This window comes from Bacillus rossius, chromosome 2 (genome assembly GCF_032445375.1).
Source record: "Bacillus rossius redtenbacheri isolate Brsri chromosome 2, Brsri_v3, whole genome shotgun sequence".
NCBI lineage: Eukaryota > Metazoa > Arthropoda > Insecta > Phasmatodea > Bacillidae > Bacillus > Bacillus rossius.
In genome coordinates this window covers 54,223,747-54,236,698 of record NC_086331.1, presented here as the reverse complement: position 1 = coordinate 54,236,698, position 12,952 = coordinate 54,223,747, and the positions used below count along the sequence as shown (strand labels likewise).

The window sequence follows — 12,952 nt, the reverse complement described above, 5'->3', positions numbered from 1 at the left end:
AACTAACAAAACTGTTTATAACAGTGATGCAAGCGGCGCATGCTCAACATCTTGAGTGTTTTCGTCATTTGATTTTTCAATTTTCTTATTCCGAAAGTACAATTCTCTTGCGACAGCTTTCTTTGATTTCTTCAACCGGTGATAAGAACTTTTCTCTTTGCCCATTCTCGTGAAAATGAACTAATTTTTACATTATTAATTAAATCAGAGACTAAATTTGCAAAGCTTGTTTAGTCTCCCTCACAAGGTAACTCTATTCAAAATACGTTATTTAAATATATATGTTATAATAATAACTGCAGAATTAAAATTGTGCTAAATATCACATTTACTGCAAAGCAATACGGCAACAGATCTCAAAAAACCCGTTCCTCTCTCTCTGCGAAGACACAAAATTGGACTTGGCAACACTGAGCGCTGCCTTCGCGGTTTGCTAGTCGTGGCGCATTCTTTCGACGCGTTTCGAAGTACACCCGAACGCTGCCGCGCGCGGTGCACAAGTATTTCACATGCCATTCAAAATCTATACGGGCTACGTAAACCGCAAGTACCAATTCAAAATCTACGGAATTTCCTCTTTCAACTATGTTAAGTATAATGTGTTTAAAATGTGTTTTTCGATCAAAAAATGTAGTTTTCAAATGTTGATTAAATGCTACTACAGAGAAATAAATTATTTTAAAACTTTAATATAATATTCCATTCAATGTTTAGGAGCTAATTCCGTACGAAAAAGTGATTATTCTTATAATATAATTTTTTTTATAGTTTCATTTGTTATTTTAAAAGTTTTCTTTGAAATTCTCATGTATTACAGCACATATGTTGCATTATAAATTATGGCAATTTTTTCACATTGAAAAAAATACTAACCATTGGAACTCCTATTATACTTTTTAAAATAACCTTTATTAATCTATATACATGAATACCTTTTCCAGTAATCATATTTTAACGCCAGAAATTACAGCTATAAATGGTGCCAAATTGAAAATTCTGTTCAACCGCGCCCTTAAAGGTGGCTCACGGTCCAGAAGAAGTAAAATAGCTGTCGCATGTTGCTTGGCTCTATTTTTAATAGTGTATATGTCAGGCGGGGGGAGGTCACCCTTTCCCCTCAGTTAGTTGGCTAACTGATGCATGAGAGTGTCGTGATGTCTGTATTTAGAGGCGGGTGGAGTGTGCGCAAAAATGGCCTAATTAATTTCGTTGTGTGAGTGTAGTGTATAGCTCCAAGGCCGCACATACCCGGCTGACCAAGCAGGCATATCATCGTGTAAGTTTACCGATGTGTAGGAGAAATTACATAGATTAGTAAACACCTGGCCGCCTTAAGGACGTCAAAGTTAGGCTAAACCAGTATTGCTGTAGTTAGCCCCCAGGCTGTTGTCGTCTAAACCTGAAAAATAGAGAGTGAAATTAGTAAATGAATGTCATCCTATTCTATTATTGTTCGAGCAGAGAGATGCCCTCGTCCAGTGTTTTTTTTTTTTTTTTTTTGTGCAATTCAAAAACCCATGTCTTCCGAAACGCGGCCGGCACTGGAGGTGAAGCCTGCCAGGCGGGTCTCGCCCTTCAGGCATACGGAGTCAGCCCTAACACACAGGCAGTGGACCTCTGCATGGGTCAAAACCTACACCTGCATGCTTCGGACCATTTCGAATTAGCAAGAAATGAAAAGTTACATTAATGAATTAATTAATAATGGCTGGGGAAAACAACTAGCAAGGACTAGTGGAGGAGGTGGGGGAAGGAAAGATTTGGTATTTAAAGGAATTTGGGCCTGCGGTCGAGTTGTCGCTGGTTTATAATTAGAGCCCCGCTGGGTCAAAGGTAGTGTTGACGCAATAAAATAGAGCCCCGCTGGGCCAAAAGTAGTGTTGACGCAATATTTACGAGTCCTGGGCATGTCAATCATTGGCTAGTCCAATGTTGATTATTTGCACCGCAGGACGTAGACAGGCACATCGGGGCCAGAGAGAAACGTCTGCTATGTTTGCTAAGTTGCCCTGCGTACATGGGATGTGTGGATTCTAGTATAACCTGGCTTAGGCAAGTCGCGGTTTTTTAAACTGTCGCTGTGCAGCTGGGTCGTAGTCCGGAAGTGAATTCATATAAGTATTGGCATGTTCAGGGAGCTGGCCATAAAAAGACCTGTTTTGCCGTTTTATATATTCCTCTACATACTCTACTTTGAGTAGCTGGTGTACTTCTAGTGTGCTGGTGTACCAGCCGCAGTCTGCAATGGCTCTAAGAAATTTATTTTGAGTGACCTGTACTTTATCGATATGGCATTTTGCTGCATAGCCCCAGATTTCGCAAGCATATAATAATTGAGGGCGAACTATTTGTAAATACAGCTGTAATTTTTTCTTTCTAGGAAATTGGGGGGCCTTAAACATTGAGTATAGGCTGCGCAAAGTGCCTCGCGCAAACTGTGTCACCTTAGTGGTGTGAACTTTCCAGGTGAGCCTGGTATCTAGAGTTAAACCGAAATATCTAGCCGATTTAACAAATGGTATGGCTTGATTAAAAATTTTTAATTCGCGGTCGGGGGCTGTGTATTTTTTAGTTAAAATTAAAGTTGTGGACTTGGCTCCATTTATTTTAATGCGCCAGCGAGTGTACCATTGTTCGAGTGAGGTAAGCTGCCTCTGAACTTTGGTTAAAGCAAACTTCAAATTCGGGGATTGATATGTTATTGCAGTGTCGTCTGCATATAATTGCACGTGGGCATGTTCCCGCGGGATGTCGGCTGTGTAAACATTATAGAAAAAGGGTGAGAGTGGGGACCCCTGCGGCACACCTGCTGTCAGCTCCCGAGTGGATGATTTCGCCCCCTCTATTGATACAAAAAATTTTCGACGCCATAAATAGTGGGCCACCAGATGAATATACGTGTCTGGAAAGTTAAATGTAATTAATTTTTGAATTAAGCCAGGTATCCAAACTTTGTCGAAAGCTTTTTCCGCGTCTAGCATCGTTGCGACAGTAAATTTCGCTCGTGAATTAAAACCGTCAGTGGCCTCTTCAATGAGCTTAATTAGGGGGTGAGAGGTAGAGTGGCCCCTTCTAAAACCAAATTGGTTATCTGGAATGACTTCGTGTTCGTCCGAATGGTGTTGAAGTCGTTTGAGTAAAATTTTTTCGAAAATTTTACTCATGCTATTTAGGAGGCTAATAGGTCGCCTGTTTTGTGGTAGTGACGCATTTTTTCCCGGTTTCGTAATGGGTATAACTTTAGCTAGTTTCCATGACGATGGGTAGGATTTAAGAATAAAAATAGCATTTATTATTTTAAGAAAGTATTGTATAGCCTGAAATGATAATTTCTTTAAAGTATCAAAGTTTATTCCGTCAGGTCCGCCTGCTTTATTTTTTGGTCGCGAGTGAATAGCTTCTAAGAGCTCTTTAATTGTTACGAGTTCCGGCTCGGCTTGTGGAACGATTTGTAAATAGTTATTAACAGCTACTGTCGTGGTCCTAGTAAACTGAGGCTCGTTTATGTCCTCGTTTGGTGAAAATTGTTTTTCAAAAATGTCTGCTATAGCATTTGCTTTATCTATCGCGTCATATTTAATGCCCGCGTTTGTAACAATGGCAGGTGTGGAGATAAATTTATTTTTCCCTCGTAAATTGCGTGTGAGCCGCCACATCTGCCGAGGTTGAGTTGCGCACTCTGTTATTAGGTTTCCGTATTTTTATATTTTTAAATCTTTAAGTTTTCGCGAGACTTGAGCTTTAAGGCGATTGTATTCAGTCCTAGCTTGCGGTGTTCTCGTTCGTTGATAAGTGTTGCGCGCCTGCCGTTTTAAAACGATTAGCATGTCTACATCTGGGTAATTTATTCGCGTAAATTCTCTTTTATTCACGATTTTCGTGTGTTTTTTGCGCACGTCTGTAATTGTGTCGGTGAAAAGTTTTACGTGAGTTTCGAGCTCATCTGCTGTGTCTATCGCTGGAGTTTCTGTAAAAGTTAATTCCAGGTCTTCGCGAAATTTGTCCCAGTCGGGAATACCAAAAGTGCGGCTAAATATCGCTGCGCAAAATTGAGCATTAAAAGTTAATTGAATTAGTACCGGAAAATGGTCTGAGTCAAGCTCATCTAATTTTTCTGAAATAACCTGCGCACCTGGTATGTTTGTAAGAGCTATATCTAATATGTCAGGCATGCCACCATTCGTTGGATAGCAAGTTGGCGAGCCTGGAGCAAAAATTTCGTAATTATTTGCTACCGAATGATCTAATAATTTTCTGCCTGCTGGGTTAGTATTTTTGCATCCCCAGTCTTTGTTTTTGCTGTTTAAATCGCCTGCGATGAAAAAGTGTTGCTGTGGATTAATTAATTTATTTAAATCCCTAGAAAGTAGTGGCTTATCTGGGGGTTTATATACTGCCGACATGCAGACATGCGCATTTTTATTACGAATATTTATGCTGGTGGCCTCTAGGTGCTCTAAGCCAGTTATTTCTATCGGATGGTGATGAATCCCGTGTTTAATTAATATGGCTGTGCCGCCCTCACGAGTGGCGCGGTCAGTGCGGTAAGTGGTGTAACCACAAATATTAAATCGATGATGCGATGATAGGTGAGTCTCGGTAATGAATGCCACATTAATCCCATATATTACAAGGCACTGTTCCAACTCGTACGACCGAAGGCGGAGACCACATGCATTAAAGTTTAGGAGTTGTAGTGTTTTCCCCATGTTTACTGCCATTTACTGGAGCACTGTCGCGAGTGCTTCCAATAGAATGGTTTGGCGGTATTTTATGCTCTCGGTGGAGCGGATGCGCGCGTAATACGGTTCGAGTGCCTTCACTAAATTCCAATAATCGCACATGCGTAAGATCTCTGCGAGTTCCGCGAGGCTAGTGATGTTATTTGCTGGCTGTGCTTCTGGCGCGGTTTCTGCTCTATTTTGACTTTTTTCGACGCGAGCCTGCACAATTTGCTCCGCTGTGCGCCGCGGTGCGCTTACGCCTGACGTAGCTGCCGCGTATGACGTGGAAGCTACTGCCTGTGATTGATTTATGCCCGGTTGACTGGCCTGCTCGCTGGGCCGTGCGTTTCGCGGACTGCGCTCTGTTGTTGTTGTTGTTGTTGCCCGGTGCACGTGTTCCCTGGTGGGCGCGGGGGGAGGGGGGAAACTTTCCCGCGTCGGTGCGGCCGGCTGTGCTCGCGAGGCTGTGCGCGCAGCTTTCTGTGCTGCCTGTTCCGCGGCGGCCTGTCTCCGAGACTCTACGATCTTTAAAAACGCGGGGCACTGTCGCCAGGCCGCGGTGTGGCCTGTTTCCCTGCAGTTCGAGCACACCTTTGGTGCCTCCTCTGGGACGGGACATTCGCTGCGGGGATGCAAACCCGCGCACCTGATGCATTTCGGAACCTCCGCGCAGTTCTTTGTGGTGTGTCCGAAGGAACTACACCTCTTACAAAGCGGGACGTCCTCCGCGCGGGTCGTGTACCGCTCAATCTTAATGCCACTTGTGTAGTACAAGTGTTTTACGGCGTAGATGTCGTGCGCGCTAGGTGCCACGCACACCACGAATGACGGAGTTTGCTCAAAAAATTCCTGCCCTGAGTTGCGGTCTGTGAGCCGCCGACTAAGCTGTTTGATGAAATTTACTTTAAAGCCGAGCGCGGTGAGCTCCTCGGTGATCGCGTCTACCGGCGTGAATTTACTTAGGTTTTTTATTACAACCTTCTCGCCTCGCTCGCTGGGCTGGGAGAAGGTGTGGTAGGGCACATCGTTGGCTTTGAACCACGCGGTCGCCTTGTCTTGATCGGATTTACCGTCGAACGTGATGCGTATTTCTTGTCGTTTCGTCAGCGTCATCCGGTTTTTGACGCCGAGTCGCGCGAATGCAGGGCCCAAGCTGCCGATTGCCTGGCTGTTGCGTACGACGAAGGGGACGCGTTTGTAGCGCGGAGCCTCGTCAGTTGGTGTCCGTTGTTGCGGTGTCGGTACCGCTTGTGACGCATCGCTATTACGCCTGCGTTGTCTACGCTCAACAGTGGTGAAGCCACTGTTGTCGTCCTCGGTTGTGGTGGGCTGGAGCCCTGACGGTTTTTTAGACTGAACAGAGTGTTCAGTCTCTGAGTCGCTGCCCTCATGCGTGCGCTTCGTCGCGGTGCCGACCTCCATCTCCTCGTCGCTACTACTCATCGCAAGTAGGTGCCCCGCCTTGAAAAAAGCAGGGCACACAACAGGCGTATCGTCCGACCTAACTAGCGTGGTATTCCTATCTGTTCGCCGCGTCCTAACTAGCTGTCGAACCTAGCACCTTACGCACTGGCCACTGACCTGAGCTTCCTTTTTAGGAACGCCAGGCTAGGCAAAGAGAGAGGCTGACCCTTCTCCGACCAGCACGCGGTAAAGAATGAGTAGGGGCTGGAAAAATGAGGGTATTTATCAGAGAATGGACTACATATTGCTCAGCCAATGGTAGACAAGCTGACTCCCCATTGGCTGTGCACCATGGAGTTAAAGCGGATTGGTTATGGTTAGAGACTGGAAAAATTCGCACTTTGGAAGACCTCCAGGATAGACTCCACCATCTCCTGCACACTCGGGCAAATGCCACCTGCTCATTGGGTTCTGACTCGTGTCACCTGTCAACTGGGACGCTTGCGATTCGATACTTTTTTGGTTGTAGGTTTTTCATTGGCTCAAAGTCCTTCAGATAAACTGTGAGCCAATCAGAGAAGCAATATAAAGGTACAGTTGTTTGGATTCTATCATATCGTGAAATGAATCTGCGAATTTTTCCGGGCTCTAGTTATGGTAGGTTGAGTATTGGTTTTGTGCTGCAGGGATGTTTCTCTCGTAATCAAAGAGATCAACATATTTTTTAATTCAATGCTCTGCTGGCTGAAAATATTTTTATTGCTAATAATGAAAGCTGATTCTTTGATTTTCCTTTTTATTTTATCGGGTTCCTGTATGAGTGGTGTGGAGTCTTCCCAGAGAATTATGTGGCTATTTTCACATGTATGTTCAGCAAGTCTGGATTTTAGGGTTTCACCCTTCTTGCAGTTGTTTTTGTGTTCTTTGATTCGGGTGGATAGAGCTCTGCCAGTTTCACCTACGTACATATGGCCACATTCACAGGGGATCTGATACACACAGTTGTGGGTTTGTAATTTTTCTGTGGCTGGTTTCACCTTGGTAACAATACTTTTAATAGTAGATTTAGAACGGAATGCTGTTTTAAGTCAATATTTGTTTCCCAGGCGTCTTATTTTTTCTGAAAGCCCTTGAACATACAGAATGACTAGAGTTCCTGCCGGTTTCTTGGTTTCTGTGGATTTGAGTGTTTTGTTGGATTTCAAATGCTGTTTGATGGTGTTGACAGGGAAACCGTTGGCTATTAGTTCCTTTTTTATATGATTGTGTTCAACCGCAATAGATTTCTGATCAGAACAAATAATCTCAGCTCGGTTGGTTAGTGTGTGAATTATGCCAGTTTTTGTTGTTTTGGGATGGTTGGATGCAAAATTTTATTTTACCGTGGTATAGCACAGTGAGCTTGCTGAGTTACAAAGCAATTTAGAGCAAAGTCCTGCCAGCTATTTCTTTTTAAGTGGAATCTAATATGACATAAGCTATCAGAACTGGCTATAGCTCATTTATAAGCCATTTGAACATATTTATCAGTAGAAAGGATCAAGCTGATGTAGTTGTACTTCCTTCTGTTGCACAACAGACAGGCAGGTTAACATCTGGCTAAGAGGTGGCTGGGATTGAAACCACAACCTCTCTAATATGAGCCAGACATGCTGTCATCTAATCTAACAATTACAGTTGATCTATTACATCGGAACATTTGCAATACAGGTGATTGATGTAATTTTTTTCTCTGTTTTTCACACTTGCTTAGACATGACAGTATAAAATAAAGCGCACAGCATTCTGATTTGAAAAGATACCACTTTTACAAAATCAGTATCTCAAGAAAGATTATGTACCACATGAACTGGGTTTATACTTTTTGATCATACAGTAAAAAAATTCAACACCATTATCAATAAATACATTATTCCTTCTGTTGTTATTTTAACGTGTGCTGCATGAGTCCAAGGTGTAATTTTTGTACCTATGTTGCTCTTGAGCTATTTATGCACAATTTTGCAACCAGTTACATCATAAGACTGAGCTGACATAAAGAAAACTTATAGTCATAATTGTCTGTATTGTAATTTTCAGCAGCTGACCTATCAGAATAATATTTTTATGGGAATAAAAGATGAATTCAGCTGAAAAATGATGGTTCTTAAGGTAGTCAACATCATTAGTGATAATTAATACAAATATTCTCTGAACCCATCTCCTGTAAGTATTGATCATTAACCATATAGCTGTTCCTCAAGAAACATGACAATAGGCACTGGAGAATGGAACAAAGAATCTCCTAATGACATGTCACAATAATTTTATCATGCTATGTAATTATTTTGTGGAAAACATTGGCTATTAGGCTATTACAGATGTAATAATGTTAGAACACTCATGTCTTTTGCTACTCGTATCATGTTAGATTTTCCAATGTGTAGTTTACTAAGAAAATATAATGGATTTTATTGGTTTTAAATTGTAATTTTAAATTGTAAGAACATAATGTATCTATTAAAAATGTAATGTATATTTTCAAATTCCGTGGTCAGCTCGTAATCCTGCTCTGCATCGATGCAGCATGTTCATATCTGCTTATTTTTGCAAACATACATAATCATTGTTTACAATCACAGTCAATATTGCATTAACAGTACCAGTAATGTGCACACACACGCATGCACGCACGCACACATCCATGCACACACGCACATGCACACACACACGGACACACATGCATGCACACACACGGACACAATTTACAAAATTGTGTGTTTTTAAGGCTTCATTAATTTTCCTTTCTGCACTTGAAATAACAAAATTCTGATGCAAGTGTGTAACAAAAACTGTTGGTATAAGGAAAAGTATGTGTTTTATACAAATTAATTACATGACAAGAGAGAGTGATTTATCAAAGAAATATTTTCACCAAGATAGTCCTTAATATTATGGTTGGAAGAAATAATGTTTACATTGTGTGGATATTTTAGGACAAATTAAGGAGGTTCTGCAGTACAGTATGTGTTTTCACATTGGCTGAGTTGTGTATGGAAGTTTCCATCAACAACCAGAGACAATAAAAAAAATGTTTTAAATATGGACAAGTGTATCAGAGATTATCAAAAAGTCAAATTAACCCTTAGTATAGCACCATCTTTATACTTTGCCCACAGTTCAAGTACCTACATATTTACATATGGGTAAACATAACATAGCACATACATGTACTGAAGAATGTTTTGTTCTGATTTATATCATTCTATGCTATCCTATTATAAAAAACATTTAACATACCATATATAATAATAAAAACTGGACTTAATTAGCAGTAATTGGTTGCAATGGTGTTGTATGTTCTAGTATACTTGAATATGCTAATATGCTAACTGGAAGAATCGCCATGATCACTAATGGCATTATCAGTATGAAAAATAGTTTTCTCAGATTCTTGATTAACGGACGCTTGTTTAATGGGCATTTATTTTAATGTCTGCATTGTAACTTACGTACTCGTTTAATACCTAGCCTGTTTATACACTCACATGTAGAAGCGTTACACTGTGTATGCATGTGAATAATTCTTGCATGAATGCATAATGATCATAAGGATGCCACAACTGTTTTAAAAGAGTTTCTGTGTATCTTTTCTCCCATGCCTGTAAAAAACGAGGATAAGACGTGACGCTAATATTTACGATGTGTGTGGCAAGAAAAAGACAGCTAACTCACATCTTCCACCGGCCTATGCGTACCACTGTGACAGGGAATCTGTGTAGTTCATTCACCAACTTCCCGAATGGTAACATACACCAGCCATTCTATTCCTAACTGTTTGTAGCCAGCCACTAGTTCTTCATTGTACAGGCTCTGTGCATATTCACATTGCTTTTACTTGAAATAAAGACATTAAGTTCTTAGTTCATTACGTTCAGTGAAATCTCATCATGTATGCATTTGATTTTACTTACTTTATTGTTTGTCAGATTTAGGCTTAAAATTATTATATGTTGTGTGATAATGGCTACACAATAGGCTGGCCCTGCTGCCCCTCCATCAAGGGCATGCGAGAGAAACATCCACTTGTCACGCGTGCTCTCTCATTTCCTCATATTCTTTCACTCATTCTCTTGACAAGGTCATCGGACTTATCTGTTTACAACTTTCACACTTGCAAGGTTTCAATTTTTAGACTGTGTGGCGACACTTCATCCTGCCGTGCCACTCAACAAGTCACGAGCTGTCAGTAAAGTTTTACATTAAATGTTAATAAGATTTTCTACCATTCATTACATTCTGTGTTGCATTTCTTAAACATGAAATAGATTATCAGATTTTTATTATGTATTGATAAATAGTCCAATAATAAAAGCAGGAATTTTTGGATTGTCTAGGAACATAACCTGGGACAAGTTCTGAGAACATAACCTGTCTTAATCAAGGGCTTACTGTACTATGATTGTCACACAGTTTCTTTGCATTTTCCCAGTACACCCACCTCTTGAAGTAACATTCTTTGATTTGTCTAGTTTTTAAGTAAAAAGGACAATGAAATAGGGTATGATTTTAAATTGTGCAGTCATAGATTCAAAGAGTCGCTTTTACACACCTACGTGAATTTTTAATTTTAGTGCAAACACAATGATAAATAATAGCTTACCCTTTCTTTAACCCTTTACTGCCCAAATTATTATTTTTTTTAATTATTTCAGTTTCCTTCAACATATAAACTACAAACACACTATACAAACCCAAAAAAATGATATAAAAATTCTATTTCTCTTACTTTGGCTAAAAATAGACGTGTCCATATGGACACACTAAGCAGTAATGAGAGCAAAAATTTCTGAATTTTACAATATTGTTAATTTTTGCTTATTTTCATTGCACATACATAATCTTCCTCCCCAAACTATTTCTCCACAGTTCTTTGATGTAGGGCCTACAAAGTTTTTTTAACAGATCATTTTCATTTGGAATGGAATGTTTCAAAGCAGTCCAAACACAGTCCCACGTCACATTTTCCACACATAGTGCGGACTGCAGAAGTCTTCAACCGGCATCCTTCTCCTGCACATCTTTTTTTCTTGCACTTTTTCACGAGGTGATTCAGGCTGTCAAATCGGACCTCATCAGGTATTCTTGATTTGCCTGATGAAGTAGATGGTCTTCCCATACCTTTGGATGGATTTGCAAACCTCGATAAGTACACTTGGACAATTTCACGCCTGAACTCTAAATGTGAATATTTCTTTCCTGAATTTCTTGCCAGCTGCCAGGCATTATGGACACACACATCAATTAGCCATGACAACAGAGGCCAGTACCATTTTTTGTTTCGGATGTTTATCCTGTATGTGCCTACATTTTGATCCAGACGGTCCACGCCACCCATTTTCTGACTATACTCTGCAATAAGAAAGGGGCGTTGCACTTGAATGATGCGTTTCTCTTTCTGAGAATATCGTTTTGCTGTAGAAAGTGGTTCAACACCAAGACAGTTTGATGCAATGGATACTACTGCGTTATCGACCCACTTGGATACTATGACACCATCTTCTTTGACAATAGCTGATTCATAATGTCCTCTTTCTTTCTTTAGTAGAATACTATTAGATGGCATTGGGCAAGATTTAGGTATCCTATTGTTTCTAATTGTGCCAGTACCGCCGTATCCTTTATCTCTAAGAAAAGATAGCAGATTTAACCCAGTGAACAGATTGTCAAAGAAGAAGTGGAAAGGCAAAGCTCTTACTTCTGCACTGAAGTCTTCAATCATTTGAATGAGTGGTGCAGCTGCCTTACCAAAATAATTATCATAGTCTGTGTTTGAACGAGGTGATTTCCCTTGATAAATTCTAAAATTTACTAGATATCCCTGAATAGAAGTCAAACTCCACACTTTATATCCAAATCGTATCGGTTTCCCTCTAATAAACTGCTTGCAAGAGTGTTTTCCAAAATATTTCACCATTGATTCATCATACGAGAGCTTCTGTTGTGGAATGAAGTGTTCTAGGCATTTCTTTTGGATTTTTTCTATCAAGGGCCTAATTTTCCACATTTTGTCTTCATTATCAATCATATTGTTGTCTGCACAGTGCAAAAACTTAAGGATTTGCTCAAACCTATTTCTTCTCATTGCATTGCACACTAACTCATTTCTGGTGTCTTTACTATTTTCCCAGTAATTTCTTTTGTTGGGAACACTGTTATAACCACTGAGAATCAAAATTCCAATGAAACACCTAATTTCATTCTTAGTAATACGAGGATGTTCATAGTTTTTGAAAATAGCATACTTGTTTGATTCCTGAACAAAATACTCAATGATATCATCATCGATGAATAATTCAAACAGTTCTACAATTGAAAAGTCCCTATATTTACTAAAGTCCTGTCCAGGAAAAGTTTTCAAACACGATTCCATGTTCCCATGCACCCATGTTCTCTTTGTTGATGTTGCTAGATGTTGAAAATTGGTGGGTTCTTCATCCCTTTGATCATTGTTTCGTAATTCTGCTTGTGCTCTTAGTTGCCGAGGATTCAAGTTGTCTGCTATTCCACCGGTATCTTCATCACCAGAGTCTTCATCAGTCAGAACAGACGGATCCGGTGGTGCAATATATACTGTTTCTGCAGTGCCAGCTTCATTTTCAGCATCAGCAAAAATAATGTCCAAAGCCTCCTGGACAGACACATCTGGCTGCAGAATGTTCTTCCAATGTCTGCAATAAAGAATCATTTCAATCATTGTAATGCCAGAATATGACAGTTTGTGTCACGAACGAGTGAATATTTGTACAGTTATTTTCATGACAAAACATTTAGTTTTGTAGCAG

At 40.3% G+C, this 12,952-nt stretch overlaps 1 protein-coding gene across 2 annotated transcripts in view; it reads left to right on the top strand.

The window, feature by feature from the left end:
- LOC134529287 (uncharacterized) overlaps window positions 1–12,952 on the top strand; it is a 107,298-nt gene that overhangs the window by 78,049 nt on the left and 16,297 nt on the right. The gene's annotated exons all lie outside the window — the stretch shown is intronic.